Source organism: Erinaceus europaeus, chromosome 9 (assembly GCF_950295315.1).
Source record: "Erinaceus europaeus chromosome 9, mEriEur2.1, whole genome shotgun sequence".
NCBI classification, from domain to species: Eukaryota; Metazoa; Chordata; class Mammalia; order Eulipotyphla; family Erinaceidae; genus Erinaceus; species Erinaceus europaeus.
In genome coordinates this window covers 53,186,224-53,210,979 of record NC_080170.1, presented here as the reverse complement: position 1 = coordinate 53,210,979, position 24,756 = coordinate 53,186,224, and the positions used below count along the sequence as shown (strand labels likewise).

The window sequence follows — 24,756 nt, the reverse complement described above, 5'->3', positions numbered from 1 at the left end:
GGAAGCCAAGAAATGTGTAGAAGAATTAGCATTGTACCTGAAACCACTCAGCAGTGCTAGAGGTAAATCTGGTGCAGTTATTCCCACTAAGCAATTTAAGTTATATTTATTTGTTTATTGGATAAAGACAGTCAGAAATTGAGAGGAAGGGGAAGATAAGAAGGGAGGGTTACAGAGAGATAACCTGCATACCTGCTTCACCACTTGCAAACTTCCCCCCTTGCAGGTGAAGCAGGTCTGCAGGTGTTTTTCTATCTCACCCTCCTCTCTCAATTTCGGTTAGCGTGGGGGTGCCTCTTCTGGGTTGGAGAGAACTCGACCAGACTCAGCCTGGATGCACTCAGCGACGCAGGAGATAGATGACTCAGTAACTCGTGGCAGCGTGGTAATGCAAGAGGATCTACTGATCAGAGAGCCAATGCTTTTATAGGATTAAACTGAAAGCGGCACGTCAGAAACGGAAATGGCTAGGAAAGGGGGTGGAGAAAGGCAAAAGCACACTGGAAAGGTAGAAGCTTCCTTAGCAACTGTTGCAAGGGTTTTAACAGGTGGGATTAATATTACCCTGCAGGCAGGGTGGGTCTTGAGGTAGAAAGAAGATAGATCAATGGGATGGGTGGGGATCTTTCAGGCAAAACAATGATTATGTAAATAGGCCATAGTATCAGCAATGCAGGATGGGGCAGGGGGAGCTGGCTTAATGCCCGACATCTCCCCCTTTCTTTTTATCTAATGGCCATATTATCAGGAATGCAGGGTGCTTTGTGAGGCAGGGAGTCTGATAAGACGAGGCACACCTTTGGGGTAACTACTGTCCCTCCTTGCTCTAACTCTCAAAAGAGAGAGACTAACAGGATAGACGCACCCCTCAGGTTCAAGCCCTGCCAAGCTCAACCACATCCTCACAATTTCCTGACAGGCCAGGAGGGAAGTGCCACTCTGGTATATACTGTGCCAGAGATTAAACCTGGAGCCTCAGGCATGCAAATCCCATGCTCTATGCCAGCTGAGTTATTTCCCAAGCCACCCAAAAGATTTTTTACATGCACAAATTTAAGAATGATTGAGACATAATTACAGTGAACCTACGTCCATTATAACAAATTTCATTTCTATCTCTGGTGGGGAAACAAAAGACAAACCACAAAACCAATTACCTGTGTCTAACAGAAATGTTCCTTATCAATAAATCTCAAGTGGTCTGGGAGGTGGCGCAGTGATAAAGCTTTGGACTCTTAAGCATGAGGTCCCAAGTTTGATCCCTCCCTGGCAGCACATGTGCCAGAGTGATGTCTGGTTCTTTCTATCTCCTCCTATCTTTCTCATTAATAAGTAAATAAAATCTTTAAATATAAATAAATAAATCTCAACCTGAGAGTTAGCAAGCTTGCTTCATCAGATAGGGTGCCTATCTTGCTATGTGAGGGGTCCAGGTTTGAGCCACAATTCCCTCATGGGAATACGAGGGCACTTGGCTGAAAGTGGTGAAATCATGCAGCACGACCCAGAACACTAAAATACATGTTGTCTTTCTTTTTCTTTTCTTGTCACCAGAGTTGTTGCTGGGGCTCAGTGCTAGCCTCTATGAATCTACCGCTCATGACAGCCTTTTTTGGTATTACATATTTTTAAAATTTATTTTTATTTATTTATTCCCTTTTGTTGCCCTTGTTGTTTTTTATTGTTGTAATTATTGTTGTCGTAGTTGTTGGATAGGACAGAGAGAAATGGAGAGAGGTGGGAAGACAGAGAGGGGGAGAGAAATATAGACACCTACAGACCTGCTTCACCGCCTGTGAAGCGACTCCCCTGCAGGTGGGAGGTATTACATTTTTTAATGAGACAGGGCAGAAAGAAAATGAGAGGGGAGAATTATGGAGAGAGAAGGAGGCACCTACTTCCCCTGAAGGTAGGGAACAGGGGCTCAAATCCAGGTCCTTGCACAAGGTGATGTATGCACTTAAACGTGTGTGCCTCTAACACACACATACTTTCAGGTGGGGACTAGAGTCTTGAACCAGGGTCCTTAAGCATGGTTAAATGAATGCTCTACTTTGTGGGCCATTCCCAGGTTCCCACAAGTATTGATGCCACATCCCAGACCACGTTGCACACATATTAAACCAAATCTTTAAAGTTAACAGTAGCTTCTGAAAACAAGAATTCATATGAAAAACAAAGCAACATTATAAGATACTAAAGATTTGGTTATGCTCCATAGAGACTATCTAGAAAAACAAAATCAAAGATAGTGAGCTTGCTTTGCCATGGTGCACTGGAGAAAGCTTCAGTGGTGCTCAGCCCTGCCACTCCCACCCATCAGGAAAAAAGTCAGCCCAGAGAAGTATAGCCCCAGTGATGACCAAAAAAACAAACAAAACCAAAACAATCTTCAATTAAGTTGTAACTAACTAAAAAAGTAAATTATCTACACATCTTATTCTTCAATAATTATATTTAACTCATGTTTCACAGAAATAAACTAACCTTAAATTCAATCCCATTGGGGGCCAAGCAATGGCACATGTGGTTGAGCACACAGATTACTATGCACAAGGACCTGGGTTCAATACCCCACTCCTCACCTCTGGAGAAAAGCTACACAACTGGTGAAGCAGGTTTCTCTCCTTCCCCTAATTTCATGTTTTGTATTTCACAGGAATGAGGTAATACAAAATTGAAACAAGTCAAATGGGTTGCATGAAGAAACACAAACCAGGGGCTGGGAGGTAGCACAGCGATTAGTGGTTAAGTGCATATGGCGCAAAGCACAAGAACTGATGTAAGGATCTCTATTTGAGCTCCCAGCTCCCCATCTGCAGTGGGGCCGCTTCACAGACGGTGAAGCAGGTCTGTAGGTCTGTGTCTTTATTTTTTGTTTGTTTTCTGTTTTCAGGGTTATTGCTGGGGCTAGGTGCCTGCACTATGAATCCACTGCTCCTGGAGGCCATTTTTTCCTTTTGCTGCCCTTGTTTTATTGTTGTAGTTATTATTGATGCTGTTGTTGTTGAGTAGGATAGAGAGAAATCGAGAGGACAGGAAGACAGAGAGGGGGAGAGAAAGTCACCTGCAGACCTACTTCACCACCCGTGAAGGGACTGCCCTGCAGGTAGAGAGCTGAGGGCTCAAATCCAGGGTCCTAGTGCTTTGCGCCATGTGCACTTAACCCACTGTGCTACAGCCTGGCCCTGGGTCTCTGTCTCTTTCTCTCCCCCTCTGCCTCCCCCCCTCTCTGTTTCTCTCTGTCCTATCCAACAGCAGCAATGGCAACAATAACAAGGGCAACAAAATAGGGAAAATAGCCTCCAAGGGCAGTGGAGTGCAGGCACTGAGCCCCAGAGATAACCCTGGAGGCAAAAAAAAAAAAAAAGACAAACCATGTGGTTAAAGAACTGAATTCTCAACCATGAGATCCTGAGTTCAATCCCTGGCAGCACATATACCAGAGTGATGTCTGGTTCTTTCTCTCTCTCTCCTTCTATCTTCATGAATGGATAAATAAAATCTTTTAAAAAAAAACACAGACCTAATATCAAATTATTTTTTTGGTTAAAAAATATGAGCAGTGTGGTCCTGGAGGTGGTGCAGTGATAAAAAATATGAGCAGTTTGTCCTATTCTCCCTTGTATATTTTCCCCAAATTCTTTCATAGGCATTGACATGTGGGCATTGACATATGTGGGCTCAACTCATAAAATTCCTCAACTTTAGTCACACTACCATCATACGCAGCAACATGGATGAATGCACAAAGAACAAAGTCAGATATAAAATATCACCTGCTGGGGGTTGGGCAGTGGCACACTTGGTTGAGTGCACATGTTGCAATGCGCAAGGACCCAGGTTCAAGCTCCCAGTGCCCACCTGCAGGAGAAGAGTTTCACAAGTGGTGAAGCAGGGCTACAGGTGTCTCTCTGTTTCTTCCTCACTACCTCCCCCTTCCCTCTCAAGTTTTGGCTGTCTATAAAATATATATGTATAGTATATGTGTAGGATTTAATTTATAGAGGGAGTAAAAGTATAATTTGTGATTTCATCTAACAAAAGACAAAACAGCATATGGTGCTAAAAGTAAGAATTATTTGAAAAGGTGGGAGATGACAGAGCCCTTTCATCTTGGAAAGACAGTGAAGAATTTGGAGGCCAGTTGGTGGCACTTCCAGTTAAGGGCACATTACCAATGTGCAAGGACCTAGGTTCAAACCTCCACTCCCTACCAGGAGTGGAGACCTTCAGAAGCTGTGGAGTCATCTAGTTCTCCTCTCTTTTTCTCTTCCTCTCATATCTTATCGACAAAAGGGGGGGGGGGGAGTCTACTGATCAAAGTGAAATCACCAGGTGCAAAGCAGTGAACTTGCACTCCCCTGCCCCACCAAAAAAGAATTTTTAGATGCTAGAAACATTCATTCTGTCTCAGATGAAATTCAAGTACAGTATTTAGATATCAGAGTATTAATATATAACATAATACCTCTATAAGATAGCATTTTTGAGTACCCTGTGATGTGGCACAGTGGATAAAGTATCAGATTCTCAAGCAAGGAGTTTCGAGTTCCTCATTTCACATATGGCAGAATACTCTGGTTCTGTCTGTCTCTCTCACTAATAAATGTATTTATTTATTTTTTACCAGAGCACTGCTCAACTCTGGTTTATGGTGGTGCAGGGGATTGAACCTGGGACTTGGGAGCCTCAGGCATGAGGATATCTTTGCATAACCATTATGCTATCTATCCTCACCCTATAAATCTATTTTTTTAATGTGCTTTTGGGGGGATAACTGGTGGCACAGTTTGTTAGCAGTGTTGCAAGGTGTTTAACTTCCTCTAGTCTCCTATTCTCTATTTCATGTGAAACACTCAATGTGATGATAATAATAATAAATCTTAAAGAGAGCTAGCCTATAATAGTTTATATCATTGCTCTTCAATAAAACTTCCTGAGATGACAGAAATGTTTTCTATCTGTGTTTTACAAATAACCACTAGTGGCCTAGGAGATGGTAGACACAGGGGGCAGTCAGACTAGGAAGCAACAGGCTGAGTTGGATTCTGAGCATCAACAGAGTGATAGTGCATTCTCTCTCTCTCTCTCTCTCAATAAATAAACAGGATGGGGGTAGATAGCATAATGGTTATGCAAAGAGACTCTCATTCTTGGGACTCCTAAGTCCCAGGTTCAATCCCCCGTACCACCATGAGCCAGAGCTGAGCAGTGCTCTGGTAAAATAAATAAACATAATATTATTTTTTTGTATTTACTTATTATTAGATAGAGAGAAATGGAGAGGAGTGGGGGAGATAGAGAGGGAAAAAGACAGACACCTGCAGCCCTGCTTTGCCACTCCTGAAGCTTTCCCCCTGCAGGTGAAGACCAGAGTCTTGGACTTGGGTCCTTACACACTGTAATGTGTGTACCTAACCACCACCTGTCCCCCTAATTATTTTAATAAAATAGTAGCTACTAGTCACATTTAGCTAGCCTTGAAGAGTAGCTGGAGAGGCCAGGAGGTAGGTACCACACCTAGATAAGCACACACATTACAGTGTGCAAGAACCCTGGTTCCTAATTGCAGGGGGGAAGCTTCATGAGTGGTGAAGCAGTACTGCAGGTATCTTTCTGTCTCTCTCCCTTTTTATCTCCTGTTTCCCTCTCCATTGCTCTGCCTCCCAAAATATATATATTTAGATGTCTATACAGGTACAACGGAGGAACAAATGCTCATTTAACTTCAATTAATGAAAAATTAAATTCACCCATACAAAGAAGTGTCATTCAGCATTAAAAAGAAATGAATTATCATGCCACAATGATATGAAAGAACTTAAAACATTCATTGCTGTGGTCCGGGAGGTGGTGCAGTGATAAAGCTTTGGACTCTCAAGCATGAGGTCCTGAGTTCGATCCCCGGCAGCACATGTGCCAGTGATGTCTGGTTCTTTCTTTCTCCTCCTATCTTTCTCATAAATAAATAAAATCTTTAAAAAAAATTATTGCTAAATTAATGAAGTCAATCTCAAAAGGCTACTTATGATACTTCCAATTACAGGACAAAATATAAAAAGCAAAGATAATAAAAAAGATTAGTAGTTTCCAGCAATGGTAACATCTGCATAGTCAAAAGTCCTAACTTTTGATCTCTCTCATACTTAACAGTTTGCTGTTGACAAAAAAAAAAAACAACAAAAAACCTTACTGATAATAAATAATGCATACTATATACTGTACTCTCACAATTAGAGAAAAAAATGTCAAAAAAAAATCTTAAGGGCATGGGGAAATAACATAATTGTTATGCAAACACTCTCATGTCTGAGGCTTCCAGGTCCCAGTTTCAATTAAATGCACCACCATAACCCAGAATTGAGTAGTGCTGTAAGGAAAGAGATGAGAGGGAAGATGAAAGAGAGGAAATCATGAGGGGCTGGTGTACCAACTTCCATGTCAGAGTACAGCAGTGCTCTGGTTGCTTCTTTTTCTCTCATAGTAAATAAATAATTTTATAGTGTTTATTATAGCATAAACATCTGTTGCCTGCTCACAGAAAAATTCACGTATCAGTTCAAACCCATGTTGTTCAAGGATCAAGTATAATATTTGAATGTATTTCCATTTTTAGAGATCAAGGATCATAAAACTTAAGCCATAAAAGATGAGATTCTAGATATATCTGACTCCAAAGTCTATGCTTAATATATTCTCTACATTTTGATTTCCAAAATTACCAACATAACTGAATTTCCCAACAGTTTATCATCAGGAGTACATTATAAATCACAATACAGTAACTAACTATATATTGCAATCAGAGACTGATGAGTCGTCTCTATATATTAAATTCTCCCTAAACTAATATATATTTCCTTCTTTTTGCCAGAGCAACTGCCCAGCTTTGGCTTATGGTGGTGCAGGGGATTGAACCTGGGACCTGGGAGCTTCCAGCAGGAAGAGTGTTTGCATAACCATTATGCTCTCCACTGCCCTCCCCCAAGCATGTTTTATTCCACCTCTCTTGTTATCCACCACCTATAGCACCTCTATTTCCACATTTAGCCTGCTGAATAAAATAGATAATCAAACCTTTTTTTAAGACTTACTAGCTATTTGTTAACACAAAACAGAAAGAACTACAGCACTACAATAGCATGTGCAACGCTGGGTATCAAACTCAAGATCTCATGCTTGAAAGGCTAGCACTGTTATCCACTGGCAAGCACCAGGGTCAAAGATAATCAGACTTCTGAAGATTATGTACAAAACAAGAGTTCATAAATTAACAGATGAGTACAGATGAATTAAGTCATTATTTTTGTGACAATTACATGGATTTTTGCCTACTTCTTGATGTAAACTGGGATTTAATGACCTTGTTTCATTCATTATTTTTCTAGTAAACAACACACACACACACACACTCACACAAATTCCTCCCCCCCTTTTGGCATTGGGGGCTTCATGTCTGCATGATTTGTTTCTATTTAAACTTCAGACATAAAGCAGGAGAGAGAGAAAGACACCACAGCAGCACTCCCCCATTCATTAAGGGAAGGCTGTGCTCCCATGTGATAATGGGGAACTGAATCCGGTTTCTTCTAAATTCCTCCATATTAATGGCAGATTCTACCCCAACTCACATACCCCAAAGCACTGCTCAATTCTAGTTTGTGGTGGTACCAGGGACTGAACTTGGAGCCTCTCGTGCCTCAGGCATGAAAAAATGTTGAATAACGACTGAGATATTCCTCTTGGCCTTCTAACCCTATAAACCAAATTTTAAAGTATAGATTTTTAAGACATCACTTTTTTTTTTTAATCAGAGCACTGCACAGCTCTGATTTATGGTGGTGCAAGGGATTAAACCTGGGGCTTCAGGCACAGAAATCTTTAGCACAATCACTGTGCTATTTTCCCCACCCTTTAAAACATGATCTCATTTAAAGGTAATTTTCTTTGTAGGGAGTCGGGAGGCAGGGGGCCAGGGAACTTAGCTGGTAGATAACAGGACTTGCATGGCTGAGGGTTCCTGGGAATGAATGTTCCAGAGCAGGGTTTTGGCTACACTCTCTTATAGGGCGAGGAAGATAGCATAGTATCTATGCAAAAAGACTCACTGCAGTAGCACTGCAGTAGCACAGCAGGTTAAGTACAGGTGGCTCAAAGCACAAGGACTAGCATGCAGGGGAGTCCCTTCAAAGGCAGTGAAGCAGGTCTGCAGGTGTCTATCTTTCTCTCCCCCTGTCTTCCTCTCCTCTATTTCGCTCTGTCCTAACCAATAACAACTACAATAATAAAAAAACAGCAAGGGCAACAAAAGTAAATAAATAATTAAATAAGTAAATAAATAAATAAATATATATAAGGGAAAAAAAAAAAGACTTACACCGGAGGCTCTGAGGTTCAGTCCCCCCATACCTCTCCACCTTAAGTCAGAGCTGTGCAGCGCTCTGGTTAAAAAAAAAAGTTAATTAAAGGGGGCTGGGCAATGCACATCTAGTTGAACACACACATTACCATGAGCAATGACCTGGGTTCAAGCCCCCAGTCCCCACCTACTCAGGGTATAGGTGTCTTTATCTTACCACCCCTTTTCAATTACTCTGTCCAGTCAAATAAATAAAAAATTAAAAACACCTAAAAAATAAGGATAACTTTCTGGTTCTTGTATTAAACATTTTGTCCTGCTTTGTATCTTACTGCCTTTCAGCCACCAAGTTCCAGATGCTACTATGATTCTATCCTGACCCCACCAATGTTTCCTGAAGCTTCCCCTTTGCAGAGTTCTAGCCCACTAGGGAAAGATAGAGACAGGTTTGGGGTATGGACTGACCTGCTGTTAATATTCAAGTCCAAAAACCAGAACTCCCATCTTCTGCACCCCAAAAAGAAATTTGGTCCATACTTCCAGAGGGGTTAATAATAGGAGAGAATAAACAGAGGGCTCTGAACCCCCATTCCACCATGATCCAAAATGTCTGTCACCAGGAACCTTGTTTTTATATTATCACTGAAAGGGAAGAGCGCCTGGAACACATCAGAGGAAACCAGACATTATTTCTTTTATATGAGACAGAAAAGGAAAAAAAGGACAAGAAGTAGTAATAGATGAAGGTATGACTTAGGAAGCAAAGGCAGGACTGTAGAAAAAATGGAAAAGAAATAGAAAAGGATACAGAGACACAAAGTCAACCCATATCTATGACCTACTGCAGTGTCCAAAGGAGGGGGATGAGGATATGGAACTCTAGTAGTGGGAACATTTGTGGAATCATACCCCTATTATCTTATAATTTTGTTAATTTTTCTTTTAGTTTTATAAATCATTACTAAATCACTAATTTAACAAAGTAAAGGTATCAGAGAGATAGGAGACCATTAACACGTAAGATTTTTTTTCTTTTTCTTAATTTTTATTTTATTTTATTGATTTACTGAATAGTAACAGAGAGAAATTGAGAGCAGAGGGGGAAACAGAGAGGGAGAGAGACAGAGAGACACACCTGCAGCACATGACGCAAAGCACAAGGACTGGCATAAGAATCCCAGTTCGAGTCCCAGGCTCCCCACCTGCAGGGGGTCACTTTACAGGCAGTGCTCAGTGTGCCACCGCCCGGCCCCACATGTTCTTTTTCTAGTCTCCATGCAATCAAACAAAAGTCTCCCAGTGGGAGTCGGGCGGTAGCACAGTGGGTTAAGCGCACGTGGCACAAAGCACAAGGACCAGCGTAAGGATCCCAGTTCAAGCCCCTGGCTCCCCACCTGCAGGGGAGTTGCTTCACAGGCTGTGAAGCAGGTCTGCAGGTGTCTATTTTTCTCTCCTCCCTGTCTTCCCGTCCTCTCTCAATTTCTCTTTGTCCTATCTGACAACAACGACAGCAGTAACAACAATAATAACAACAAATAAAAAGGGGGAAAAGCCTCCAGGAGCAGTGAATTCGTAGTGCAGGCACCAAGCTCCAGTAATAACCCTGGAGCCAAAAAGAAATATATATATATCTATATATATATATCAAAAGCAGGACATTTAGTGCACTGTATTCTAACTATTACATAATTTAAATATTATTTATTAACATGATAATGAGAGAGAACATCAAAGTAATCCTCTAGTACAGGTGATGGTGAGACTAAACTTTGGACCTCATGCTTTCAGGTCCAATGCTCTAGCCACAGTGCCACCTTCAGGGCCACTATTTATAAATTTTCCCATCACCTTTAAGTTGTTCTTATAACTAAACTTACTAAAAGAGGGACATTGGCACAAAAAAAGGTCAATTCTTCTAGGTATCCTGTCAACCATTAATATCTTTAATAATATGAAATCTGTATTTCACTTTGCATCATAAAATTTTATTCCAATTTAATTAGAGGAGCTGTCATTTAAATTTAAAATAAGGATTTAAAAATATCTGTCTGGGGCCAGAGAGATAGTCACTGGAGGGGGTACATTCCTTTCCATGCACTCACTCAGTCCCAGTGTCAGGCAGGAGTGCCATGACACTAAAGGAAGCTCTGGTGCTTTAGTCCCTCTCCCCTTGTCCACCTGAATGAAAAAAAGGCAGCTCACATCAGAGAAATCACTCATGAGAAAAGTCCCAGTTCTAAAACGTAAAAAGAAAGGAGGAAAAGTGCAACTTGTATTACTTTTCATTCCAGAAAAAAAGAAGGGGGGGAAGCATACAGCTTTCTTTTTTCTTTGCCTCCAGGGTTACCACTGGGGCTCAGTGCCTGTACTAAAAGTCCACTGCTCCTGCTGGCCATTTTTCCATTGTTGTTGTGTTTGTTGGATAGGACAGAGAGAAATTGGGAGGAGGGGTAAGTAAGAGAGGGGGAGAGAAAGATAGACACCTGGAGACCTGCTTTACCACTTGTGAAGCCAACCCCTGTAGGTACGGAGCCCCAGGCTCAAACGAGGATCCTTGTGCTGGTCCTTGTACTTCCCACTATGTGCATTTAACCCGGTGTGCCACCGTCTGGCCCCTAGCTCTCTCTCTTAATCAGTAACTGGACAACCAAATAATGTTGCAGGCCTTTGACAGCAGTCAGGTGTATATTCAACACCAAGGTTTCTAAGATTTATTCAAAAAGGGATTACAAATAGAGTTTCAGGCAAATCATAACTCTACAAGTTCTCGAAGATTAACTGAACACGGAGCAAGGTTATAGTTTACCCAGTAGAATGCATACTTCATCACACAGGAGGATTCAAGTCACCACCACCACATGGGAGCACTGTGCAAAGGGGAAGTTTCATGAGGAGTGGTTATCTCTCCCTGTCTCTCATATGAAATTATGGGGGGGTGGCGTGCACACCAAGCAGTAAGTAGCACACCCTGTTTAGCACATGTTACAATGTGCAAGGACTTGGGTTCAAGTCCCCAGTCCCCACCTGCAGGGGGAAAACTTCATGAGTAGTGAAACAGTGCTGCTCATCTCTTTCTTCCTATTTCCCCATCCTTCTTGATTTCTATCTCTTTCCAATAAGTAATAAATAATAATAATAATAATAATAATAAAAGAGTTCACCAGTAGTGGTAGAATCACACAGAGGTCAAGCCCCAGCTAAGCCCTTGAACAAAAAAAAAAAAAAAGCTGGAAAAAAAGCCATAAAATTAGATTTATAAATAAGAAAATTTCAATCTAATGATCATTTTCCAATGTAACCTCATGTAAAAGCTTTGTGCGGTTAATATTGCAAATTTCTTATATACATTAAGAAAAGCTGATAAACAAATAACCAAAAAAAGTCAACAAACAAGCTGGAGACAACAGACTAAGTATCTGTTGCTCACATTTATACAAGACATTAAAACTTAGTTCTTAAAATTAAATGAAGATATATAGTGAGTCTGAAAGTTTGAGTATAACTTCCTTGTAGTGTTCAAAACTAAAATTACATTTAGTTTGTGTTCTCTAACTTTTCTTATATAGGGGCTGGGCAGTAACACACCTGGTTAACCACACAGTGCCTAAGCACAAGGACCCATGCAAGGATACGGGTTCGAGCCCCTGGCTTTCCAACTTTAAGGGGGAACGCTTCATAAGCAGTGAAGCAGGTCTACAGATGTCTTTCTTTCTCCCTATCTCATCCTCACTCAATTTCTTCGTGTCCTATCCAATAAAATGGGGGAGGGGGATGGCCGCCAGGAACAAGGAACAGTAGATTCATAGTGCTGGCACCAAGCCCCAGCAATAACCCGGAAGGAGAAAATAATTATATCCATCCCATCCAGCAGCAAACCTACTGTACTTAGAGAAACATGCAAAGAATAAGGTGGTTTTTGGCTCCTAACAGTCATGTCCCAAAGCATTTTCTGCAACTTCAAATATATATATAGTACCCTTCTTCAAACATGGCTCAAAATTATTTTTTAATTTTTTTTTAAATTATTTATATTATTATTTTTTATTATCTTTATTTATTTATTGGATAGAGAGAGCCAGAAATTGAGAGGGAGGGGCGTGATAGAAAGGAAGAGATAGACCCCTGCAGATCTGCTTCACCACTTGCAAAGCTTTCCCCCTGCAGGTGGGGACTGAGGACCTGAACCTGGGTTCTTGCACATTGTAACATGTGCACTCAACCAGGTGCAACACTACCCAGGCCCTCAAAACTATTTTATGTTAAATCCAAAGAGAAAGAATGTAGAATGAGGCTGTGTACAGCAGGGTATGTATGAGCTACTAGCACAAGGAAAGTGCTATGGCACAGAAGGAAGCTCTGGTGCTGTGGTGTTTCTCCCTCTATCTGAATGAAAAAGTGGTCCAGAGCAGAGAAACTGTACGTGTGGGGTTCCACACTCAGAAAAACAAAGAAAATGATAGGATGGCGGTCAGTAGGAATTACAGAGAACTCAGAGGAACTGCTTAGTGGGTACAGAATTTCCTTGTTGAGAGAATAAAAATGTTTTAGAATTAGATACAGGAAGGAAGGTGGTGGTTACACAACGTAAACATACTACCATTAAACTGATTACTTTTAAAATGGTTAATATTATATTATCTGATTTTCATCTCAAAAAATTAGATTAAGGGAGTGGGGTGGTAGCGCAGTGGGTTAAGTGCACATGGTGCAAAGTTCAAGGATCCTGGTTTGAGCCCCCAGCTCCCCACCTGCAGGGGAGTCACTTCACAGGTGGTGAAGCAGGTCTGCAGGAGTCCGTCTTTCTCGCCCCCTTCTGTCTTCCCCTCCCCTCTCCATTTATCTCTGTCCTATCCAACAACGATGACATCAACAACAACAAAACAAGGGCAACAAAAGAGAATGAATAAATAAATATTTTTTGAAAAATTAGGTTAAGATGGCAGGATGGGGGGTAGGTAGCACAGCATTAAGCACACATGGCGCCAAGGTACCTGTGTAAGGATGCCGGTTTGAGCCCCAGGGACAACCCCACCTGCAGGGGGTCACTTTACAGGTGGTGAAGCAGGTCTGTAGGTGTCTATCTTTCTCTCTCCCTGTCTTCCCCTCCTCTATCAGTTTCTCTCTGTACTATCCAACAACAGAAGCAGTAACAATAACAACAAGGGCAACAAAATGGGGAAAATGGCCTCTAGGAGCAGTGGATTCACAGTATAGGCACTGAGCCCCAGCAATAACCCTAGAGGCAAAAAGATAGGACAGACAAAAATGATAACTTAGACCTCTTCTTCAAAAACAATACCATGCTTTCAAGTGGTACTTAAATTTTGGAGTACTTAAACACACACACACACACACACACACACACACATTTACTTATGAGAGAGAGAACCCCAAAGCATCATTCTAGCATATATAGTGCAGGGGTTCAAACTCAGGGCCTCACATATGCAAGTCCTGTGCTCTATTCACTACATAATCTCCCTGGTTATATAGTGAGTAGGTGTTAAGAGATTTTCTAGGTAAAATGCACTGTAAATTAAATAATGATGATGATGATGATGATGCCACTGCCCACCAGGGCTATTGCTGGGGCTCTGTACATGGAGAACAACTCTGCCATTCCCAGTAGCCACCCCCCAACTTTTCTTTCTTTTTCATAGAGGGTTAAAGACAGAAAAGTAGGGGGGTAGGCAAAAAAGAGTGCAAAGAGACACAGCACTACTCTACTGCTTATAAAGTTTTCCTCTGCAGGCAGGGACCAGGAGCTTGAATCTGGGTCCTTGTGCATGGTACTGTTTATACTCTGCTGGATGATCCACCACCCAGCCCCTAAATTATTACCATATAATACAGTGATAATCAGTGTTGTGAGTACTGCTATTAGTTTAAAACACTGTTACAGTGCTTGACAACATTTCCCTAACACCTGTCTGTAAATAATCTAAGAAAATACTAATAATCCTTGAAACATTTATTCCTCTATGACACAACACAATTTCAGTAAATTCAACTGTGAATTTAAGATGAGTTTCATTATTTTTACTAGAATTTCTTCCCTAAACCAAATAGTAGAATGTTGTGAACTGTTGAGAAATACCTAACCTAATATTGGGTTGTTGGAATAGTTGTAATGCATTTATGCATTTAAAAAACACAACATAGAAAGGGGACAGAGAAACAGCATAATGGTATAAAAAAAAAAAAAAACAACTCAAAAGGCTGAGGCCCTGAGCTCCCAGGCTCAGTCCCCAGCACCACCATAAACCAGAGCTGAGCAGTGCTCTGGTATTAAAAAAAAAAAGCATAGAAAATATATCACGGCAGGGCTGAGTGATGGTGCAGCTGGTTGAGCAGACATGTCACAATGTGCAAGAACCCCACACACACACCTGCAGGGGGAAAGTTTTGTGAGTGGTGAGGCAGTGCTGCAGATGTCTCTCTCTCTCTCTCTCTATTTCTCCCTACCCTCTTGATTTCTGGCTGTCTCTATCCAATAAATAAAGATAAATTAAAAAGAAAAGAAAAGAAAAATATGGGAGTCGGGCAGTAGCGCAGCAGGATAAGTACATGTGGAGCAAAGCTCAAGAACCAGCTTAAGGATCCCGGTTCGAGCCTCTGGCTCCCCACCTGCAGGGGAGTCCCTTCACAGGTGATGAAGCAGGTCTGCAGGTGTCTATCTTTATCTCCCCGTCTTCCCCTCCTCTCTCCATTTCTTTCTATCCTATCCAACAACGACAACATCAACAATAATAACTACAATAACAATAAAAAACGAGGGCAACAAAAAGGAAATAATTATTTTTTAAAATATTTTTAAAAAGGAGAAAAATATATCATGGCTTTTCTGACAACCCAATATATAAAAAGTAAACACGATTATATATGAAATAAACAGACAAAAGTCATAACAATAATATAAATATACATACTAAAGCCAACTGTCCTGGGGGCAATTTAACTTCAGACTAGTGAGCTTCACACTTGAAGATATAAAGAATTTACCTAATTAAACCTTGGAGTGAGAGACACTCCTTTGTATAAATGTCTGGCAAAATTAATCTTACGTTATAACCTACAAGGTAGTCCAAATTCAGTTTGGGCTCTAGAACTAAACAAAAGAGATTTTACAGAGGATCATTCAGAAGAGGCTGATATTGAAATCTATCGTGATTGCTTTGAGGCAAGCCAAACCGATAATCTAAATTCATCTGAATCCAACCCCAGAGAAGCATAGAACATACCTGAACTGAGCACTGACAAGGCCAAAACTAGATCAGTAACATCCTGCCAGGAAGCATCATTTATCAGTTTATTCACTTTGTTGGATACTAATCACTTCAAGAGTACAGTGATTAGACCCCTATATCTATTCTATTTCAAGCCCTAAGAATCTAAGAATTAAAGGGGTTTTTTTTGTTTTTTTTCAATAACTTTCTTTTTTTATATATATTTTTTATTTTATTTATTTATTCCCTTTTGTTGCCCTTGTTGTTTTATTGTTGTAGTTATTATTGTTGTTGTTGTTGTTGTTGGATAGGACAGAGAGAAATGGAGAGAGGAGGGGAAGACAGAGAGGGGAAGAGAAAGATAGACAGACACCTGCAGACCTGCTTCACTGCTTGTGAAGCGACTCCCCTGCAGGTGGGGAGCCGGGGTTCGAACCGGGATCCTTATGCCGGTCCTTGTGCTTTGCACCACCTACGCTTAACCCGCTGCACTACAGCCCGACTCCCTAAAGGGATTTTTTTGTTTGTTTGTTTGTTTTTGCCTCCAGGGTAGGACAGAAAGAAACTGAGAGGAGGGGAAGACACATGCAGACCTGCTTCACCTCTTGTGAAGTGTGTGTGTCCTCCCTACCCCCCACCCTCAAGGTGGGGAGTCCAGGGCTCGAACCTGGATCCTTGCTCCAGTCCTTGTGCTTCATTCCCGTTAATATGTGCTTAACCTGAGCTACCACATGGCACCAAGTTCTGTTTATTTTTTTAATCCTGCAGAATTCTAAATGGTCTATAGCAAACAAAGCAAAAAACTAGAAATGAAGAATTTCCAATGTAGCCAACCAAACTTTAACATCACTAAATGCTGTTACTAAAATCATTCCTAAATTTTCATAAAGTGGGCGGGTGTAGATAGCATAGTGGTTATGCAATGAGACTCTCATGCCTGAGGCTCCAAAGTTCCAGGTTCAATCCCATGCACCACTATAATAAGCCAGAGCTGAGCAGTGCTCTGGTTTAAAAAAAAAAAAAATCGGGAGCTGGGCGGTAGCGCAGTGGGTTAAGGGCACATGGCGCAAAGCACAAGGACTGGCATAAGGATCCCGGTTCAAGCCCCTGGCTCCCCACCTACAGGGGAGTCGCTTCATAGGCGGTGAAGCAGGTCTGCAGGTGTCTATCTTTCTCTCCCCCTGTCTTCCCCTCCTCTCTCCATTTCTCTCTATCCTATCTAACAACGACGACGTCAATAAAAACAAGGGCAACAAAAGGGAAAACAAATAAATAAATAATAAAAAAATAAATTAAGCATTTCAAAGGCACAATTTAGTAATTGCTTTCATATAGCAAACTAAAGTTATCAAAGCATTGTTGCAAATGAGTTCTATGGATGTAGTTCTACATGGCATCAAAATTAGCTAGAAGTGTGGTCCAGGAGGTGGCGCAGTGGCTAAGGCACTAGACTCTCAAGCATGAGTTCAATCCCTGGCAGCACACATGTACCAGAGTGATGTCTGGTTCTTTCTCTCTCTCCTAAATAAGTAAATATAAAAATAAATTAGCTAGAAGTAAAGTTTCTTTTGTAACTCACATGAATAAGTAAACACCTAGTAGGCCTTATATGTTAGCATGTGGTATGGTTAAATAATGACAACAGAAAGGACATTAGAGCTAAAGGCAAGTATAGTATTACAAAACATAGTTCGGAGTAAAAACAAGGAATCTATCAACATAGAAGTTTTCAAAGCTTAACCTTGAGACATATGGTGATAGTAGTTAAAGCATTTCAATTATGTCACAAGATTGAGTAAGCTCTTTTACCTACTAATTATGTGGCCCTTTTTGCTAGTTACTTGGCTTCTCTTAGCCTCAGACGCTTCAAAAACAAAGACTACCACCAATATTATAGCATTATTAAGAAGATTAAATTTTTACTCATTCAGCAAATAAACTTCAAAAACTGTAATTTTAAATATTTTTGTATAAAAAAATCCCTTTCAAATTTTATCAAATGACTCAAAAATATTAACTGTTATTACCAAGAAAATGCAAATCTAGTTCTTTTTAAAAATATTTCTCTTTTGTTGCCCTTGTTTTTTTTTTTTTTCTTTTCCCTCCAGGGCTATTGCTGGGCTCAGTGCCTGCACCATGAACCCACCACTCCTGGAGGCCATTTTCCCCCTTTTTTGTTGCCCTTGTTGTTGTAGCCTCGTGGTTATTATTATTGCCATTGTTGATGTTGTTCGTTGTTGGATAGGACAGAGAGAAATGGAGAGAGGAGGAAGACAGAGAGGGGGAGAGAAAAGACAGACACCTGCAGACCTGCTTCACCGCCCGTGAAGCGACTCCCCTGCAGGTGGGGAGCCGGGTGCTCGAACCGGGATCCTTACGCTGGTCCCTGCGCTTTGCGCCACATGCGCTTAACCCACTGCGCCACCGCCCGACCCTCGCCCTTTTTTTTTTTTTTTTTAATTGTTGTAGTTATTATTGTTGTCGTCGTTGGATAGGACAGATGAATGGAGAGAGATGGGGACGACAGAGGAGAAAAAGATAAGATACCTGCAGACCTGCTTCACGGCCTGTGAAACAATGCCCCTGCAGGTGGGGAATCCTTACGCGGGTCCTTGTACTCTGCACCACCTGCGCTTAACCTGCTGCGCTACCACCTGATTCCCTGCAAATCTAGTTCTTAAGTGTATGGTCCCAACACTTCTTAAAGAAGTACTCTGGGTGGTCCGGGAGGTGGCGTAGTGGATAAAGCATCGGACTCTCATGCTTGCAGTTCTGAGTTCAATCCCCGGCAGCACAAGCACCAGAGTGATGTCTGGCTCTTTCTCTCTCCTATATTTCTTATTAATAAAATCTTATAAAAAAAAAAAAAAGAAGTATTGTGGCAGGGGAGTTAGCATACAGGTTATGCAAAAGACTCTCAGGCCTCAGGTTCTGCAGTCCCAAGTTCAATTCTCTGAACCAGCATAAGAGCTGAGCAGTGCTCTGGTGTCTCTGTGTCTCTCTCTATTGCTCATTAAAAATTTAAAAATCTCTAGCATCACATATACCAGAGTAATGCTGTTCTCTCTCATAAATAAGTTTTTTAAAAAGAAAAGTACTGGGAGTCGGGCTGTAGTGTAGCGGGTTAAGCGCAGGTGGCGCAAAGCACAAGGACCGGCATAAGGATCCCGGTTCGAACCCCGGCTCCCCACCTGCAGGGGAACCCCGGCTCCCCACCTGCAGGGGAGTCGCTTCACAGGCGGTGAAGCAGGTCTGCAAGTGTCTATCTTTCTCTTCCCCTCTTTGTCTTCCCCTCCTCTCTCCGTTTCTCTCTGTCCTATCCAACAACGACGACAACAACAATAATAACTACAACAATAAAACAACAAGGGCAACAAAAGGGAATAAATAAAATAAATATTAAAAAAAAAAAAGAAAAGTACTGGGGGGTGGGCGGTAGCGCAGCGGGTTAAGTGCACGTGGTGCAAAGCGCAAGAACAGGCGCTAAGGATCCCAGTTCACCCCTGGCTCCCCAACTGCAGAGGAGTCACTTCACAGGCGGTGAAAACAGGTCTGTAGGTCTGCAGGTGTCTGTCTTTCTCTCCCCGTCTTCCCCTCCTCTCTCCATTTCTCTGTCCTATCCAACAACGACGACATCAATAACAACAATAATAATTACAACAATAAAACAACAAAGGCAACAAAAAGGGAAAATAAGTATATATAAAAAAACTTAAAAAAAAACACGATTTCAAATACAAAATCTTAATACTTAAAAAACCTTTGTTTTCAAGAAAATGTTATTAAGAGATATATTTGTCCCTGATACATAAGTGATTTTTTTTTCCACAATAAAGCACAGCAGCCACTTAAAACTTGTAAACTCACATAAGGTATAGGATTACAGGCAAATTTAAGTCATTATGATTTTAATGTAAACTACTCAAATTCTATACTGATCTATGAAAATTCAGCACTTAAAAAAATCAGACCTGAGGGAGTCAGGTCACAGCGCAGCTGGTTAAGCACAGGTGGCACAAAGTGCAAGGACAGGAATAAGGATCCCCACCTGCAAAGGAGTTGCTTTACAAGCGGTGAAGCAGGTCTGCAGGTGTGTCTTTCTTTCCCCTCTGTCTTCCCCTCCTCTCTCCATTTCTCTCTGTTCTATCCAACAACGAGATCAATTACTACAATAAAACAAGGGCAACAAAAGGGAATAAATAAATATTTTAAAAATTTTAAAAACCTTTAAAAAAAATCAGACTTGACCACTCAAATATGAAAGGTGTCCTTCCTAAAGTCTTATTCCTAGAAATTTAATCCTAGTAGAAGCAATATAAACATTGCTTTTTATCTACCTAAACACATCTGCAACATTATTTACACTAGACATCAAATAAAAGTCTTTCATATCCATCCACTGGACTTCCACCATAAATAGTAAGATAGTTCAACCTCCACATTCAATTGCTAATCTATTTTGTCAACAAATGTGGAAGAACGAGGGGCTAGTTGCTCATTACACTCCATATAACCTGGTGATACTTTGAATTATGACAGACATGGACAGTTCTAACTAGCAAATTACCCTAAAAGTGAATAAAAGAAATTAAATGGCTTCTTCTTGGCACAAGTTTAAGAACACAAACTATAAAAATGAAAGCTAAGTGGTGAAAAACAATCTTCGTGGCTGCACCCAGTTTAAGTTTCTGCATACCTAGACAGAAACTGGAATAGAACTAACTTGAATCAGAGCCCCCTCTGACTTGGAAATAGGCTTTGTAGACGTTGAGAAAAATTGCGATTGGAAGGAGCTGGGCGGCAGCGGCACGACCGATAGCGCACAGGTTACAATGGTCAAACACCTGGAGCCCGCAGTCCCACCTGCACAGGGAAGCCTCACCAGCGATGAAGCTGTGCTGCAGGTGCCTCCCCTTCTCTTTCCTCCCTCTCAATTTCTCTGTCTCTATCCAATAAATGAGATCAAAATATTAGAAAGAAAAGAGAATTATGATTGGAATATTAAAAACTATTGTAGGTTTCAACCACCACTAAGGTGGAGCAAATATAAGGAAGAGCAGTCTCTTGATAAACCCAAACATTCAAAGCAGTATAGTTGCTCCTGAAGTGAGGAAACCATTAAAAAAAAAAAAAAATGAAAACTTGTTCTTTAAATAATGCTTTAGGAAAAAAAAAAATGCTTTAAAAATCGAACTTCCAGAGCTGTTTCTGAATGATGTTCGGACTAATTGGAACATGAGACAGGACCCAAGTTCCAGCCTGGAAATTAAGCTCCTGTGTCTGAAAAGCAAGCTTGGTTCGGTCCATTTGACACTCATTATTGCAGTTTTTCGGCGGCCCATCATAATTCAAACCAGTCCGTTTGAGGAAAAGTTCTATTCAGACACGACAAGGGCTTGGCGCGGTGTGTAAGCGGCTTTTGTTTGCAGTTGCGTGCACTGCTCTGGGATGTCAGGAGTTGTGTGAGCAGGTCTCCGTGCAGAGCCCGGGCGCCGCGTCTGGCCTCCGCGGGACCGCGAGGACCTGCTGGTCGCGGCTCACCTACCGTCGCGGTCTGGGAAAGGCCACCTGCAGGCCCCTGCCACCGCGGAGTCTGCGGGGCCCGAGGGTGGAGCGGCCCGGAGATGCCGGTGCTGCCGCCCCACAAGCCACCGCCTGGGTCCGGGGAACCGGCCGGGGCGGAGAAACACATCGGTGTCGCCCCCTTCCTGCCGGCCGGATAGGTCCGGGCCCCGGCGCCCAAGTCCGAGAAGCAGGTCCTGACACCCCCTCCCCGGGTTCCGGCACCTCCAGCACCACCCGGACGGGTCCCAGAGGTGGGCCGGGGCCCCGCCGGCCGGCAAGACCCGCAGGCAGCCGCGGACCCGCTCGGCGCCCCCACAGGCCTCCCCGCCTCACGCGGAGCCCGAGGCCTGAGGCCCCGCCCGGAGGGGACCAGACGAGGCCCGCGGGGGAGCCCGCGGCCCATTGTTCCCGCCGCCGCGCCCCGCTCACCGCCGCCCCGCGCAGCTCCTCTCAGCTCCGAGGGCCCGCGGTAGACGCCACCGCGGCCGCCGCCGCCGTCGCCGCCGCCGCCGACTCGGACTCGGTCCCAGGCCGCCGGGCCCCGGCCGCCAACGCCGCCAGCGCGGCCTTTAGCCTCCCGCCTGCGGCTGCCGAGGCTGCTCCTGCAGCGGGGGCCATCTTGGTGCTCGGCCTCCTCTTCCTCCGCCGCCGCCCCGTCGCTCGTTGTCCTCGTCCCCTTCCTCTTCCTCAGGCTCCGGCCCGCCCGGAGACGGGGGCGGGGCGCGGCAGACTCCGCCTTTAAGGCGGGGCGGGGCGAGGCGGGGCGGAGGGCGAGGCGCGTGGGGACAACAGCTCTGAGTCACTAGCCTCGGAGGCCCGCTGGTGGCCGGCGCCGCAGGAGGCGCCCACCGCGGAGTCGGAGAACTGGTCTGTCCCCCCTCCCCCACCTCCTAGCGCCCCTGAGCCGCCGGGCACGTGGGCACCCGGGACTTGGAGGATGGATTCCGAGTCTTCGGGGAGCCTGTGCCCCCGCCCCTCCTGACCCTGCTTCCTCTTCTATGCCGGGTCTGCTCTTCCAGTCTGTTTTTGCACCCATCTCCCAAGCCCCTCCAGAGTTGAGCCTGTAGCCGGTCAGCAGCCCCGAGGTCAGATTCTGCTCAGATCTCCACGCCTGTGACTTGGTCAACCCCCCTCCGGGGCAGGGGCGGTGGCGGGGGGGGGGGGGGGGGGAGGGGGGAGGCTGAATCTCAAAGCTGAGCGAGTTGCTGCTGAGACTGCTTTTCTCCTCCCTTGTGGCAAAGATGCCACGTCGGTTTGGAGTAACGGGAGACCCCCCACAAGACAATGCATTTGAGCTAAACCATTGCTTTTAAGCTAGAGAAGCTCAGGCGGAGGGAGATAGCATATGTATATGCAAAGAGACTCGTACCTGAGGCTCCGAAATCCTGGGTTCAATCCCCCAGCACCACCGTAAGGCAGAGTTGAAAAGTGCTCTAATAAATAAATAAATAAATAAAATTTCAAAGGAAATGCAATACTTTCCCATATTCTATTTGAAAACAATCTATAATAAAATAGAACAAAGAAATGAATATCCGATCAAGGTGCTTCCCCCCTTTTATTAAATGTTAACTGAGAGAGCAGAGCTACTGCTTTTCTGTCCTTCACTGCATAAATCACCAATACCAAGAAACTGATTCTATTGAGAAAAACTGCCTTTAATTCTAATATTGCAATCACAATAACGGTGTTTGTTTTGTTTGGTTGGTTGATTATTTGTAAAATACAGCTTACACCTTACTTTAAGTAAAGTGTTCTTTTTAATTGGGACACACACTTGCTACTTTTTTTTTTCTTTTTTAGAACATCTCTTTAATGTCTTTCTGTGGATTGAAACTGACTCCCTTTGAAAGTGGCTACATAACGCCCATGTTCAGCGGGGAAGCAATTACAGAAGCCAGACCTTCAACCTTCTGCATCCCACAATGATCATGGGTCCATACTCCTGGAGGGTTAAAGCATAGGAAAGCTATGGGTGGGGGGGGATGGGATACGAAGGTCTGGTGGTTGGAATTGTGGGAATTTGTACCCCTCTTATCCTATGGTTTTGTCAGTGTTTCCTTTTTATAAATAAAAAAATTTAAAAAAAAGAAAAGAAAAGAAAGTGGACTATACCTATAACCCTCTCTTCAACTTGCTAAATAAATATATAGTAGCCCTGGCCCTACAAAGAATGTATCTTCCTACTACAAAGGGGTTAGGTTAGCCTGTGCTCATCTGGAACCTTATCATTTGGATAACCTTCCCAGTCTGGTACTGCCAGGCCTCATTCCCCAACTAAGAAAAACGGATTAATGTTTTCCTTCTGCTTTTTCTCCTCCCTTCTCACTCCTAGGGAACCTTCCACAACAGAAGGTTTTAGCAGTTGCTGCTAGGCAAACATGACAGTTTACCTGCTTAGGTAAAGCAAAAACCCAACTTTTATTACAAGCAATCTAGATACTATAATTCCTTTGAACTATTAATAGTTCCTCTACAAAAAAAAAGTTCCTCTACTGGTAAAACCCCTTCCAGGTCCTAAAATGATTAAGTTTTAAAAAGATGTTTAAAAAAAAAAGATATTTTTATTCCATGAACATTTGAGTTTAATTTCTTTTTTAAATAGAGAAACTTCTCCAAATTAATTTTTTTAATTTTTTTTTTTTTTTTTTTTTTTTTTTTTACCAGAGCACTGCTCAGCTCCGGCTTATGGTGGTGTGGGGGATTGAACCTGGGACTTGAGAGCCTCAGGCATGAAAGTCTCTTTGCATAACCATTATGCTATCTACCCCCACCCAATCCAAATTCATTTTAAAGATATAAGCAAAAACAGTTAACAGCGTTTGGGAGATAGAACAATGGTAAAGGGAGTGGGGTGATAGCGTAGCAGCAGGTTAAGTACACGTGGACCTGGGTTGGAGCCCCCCACTCCCTACCTGCAGGGGAGTCGCTTCACAGGTGGTGAAGCAGGTCTGCAGGTGTCTTTCTCTCCCCCTCTCTGTCTTCCCCTCCTCTCTCCATTTCTCTCTGTCCTATCCAACAACAACAACAATAACTACAACAACAATAAAAAACAAGGGCAATAAAAGGGAAAATAAATATTTTAAAAATTGAAAAAAAAGAAAAGAACAATGGTAACATGTGAGACACTCATGACTGAGGGTCTGAGGTTCTAGTCTCAGCCCTTGGCATCACCATAAGCCACATCTGAACAGTGTTCTCTCTTTCTTATTAAAATAAATACATTTTTGTTGTTGTTGTTGTTGTTGTTGTCATTGGAACTTTAGTGCTCCAGACTGACTTTCAGACAGACAGAAAGAAAAAGATATAGAGAAAGAAACCACAACATCAAAGCTTCACCCAGGTTGATGAAAGCAAAACCCGGGTCACATGCATGACAGAGCAGGCACTATCCCCAGGTGAATTATCTGGCAGCTCCTAAAATAAGTTATTCATGTATTCTATCAGAGTACTTCTCAACTGTGATTTATTATGGTGCTGGAGGATTAAACTTAGTACCCTTAGTGCTTCAGGCTCTAAAGTTTGCTGCATTACTGCTGGTGCTAAATTCCTGCCCCAATAAATTAAAAAATAATAATAATAAATAAAACAGGCAAGGCTGGG

General features: G+C 42.7%; 1 protein-coding gene across 5 annotated transcripts in view; it reads right to left on the bottom strand.

The window, feature by feature from the left end:
* The window catches only part of RC3H1 (ring finger and CCCH-type domains 1), a 72,799-nt gene extending 51,075 nt beyond the window's left edge, over positions 1-21,724 (bottom strand). For all 5 annotated transcript variants that reach the window (XM_060197912.1, XM_060197915.1, XM_060197916.1 and 2 more), the window contains exon 1: positions 21,583-21,724. The gene's annotated coding sequence lies outside the window, so the exon portion shown is untranslated. The remainder of the gene's footprint in view (positions 1-21,582) is intronic.
* Between the last annotated feature and the right edge of the window lie 3,032 nt (positions 21,725-24,756).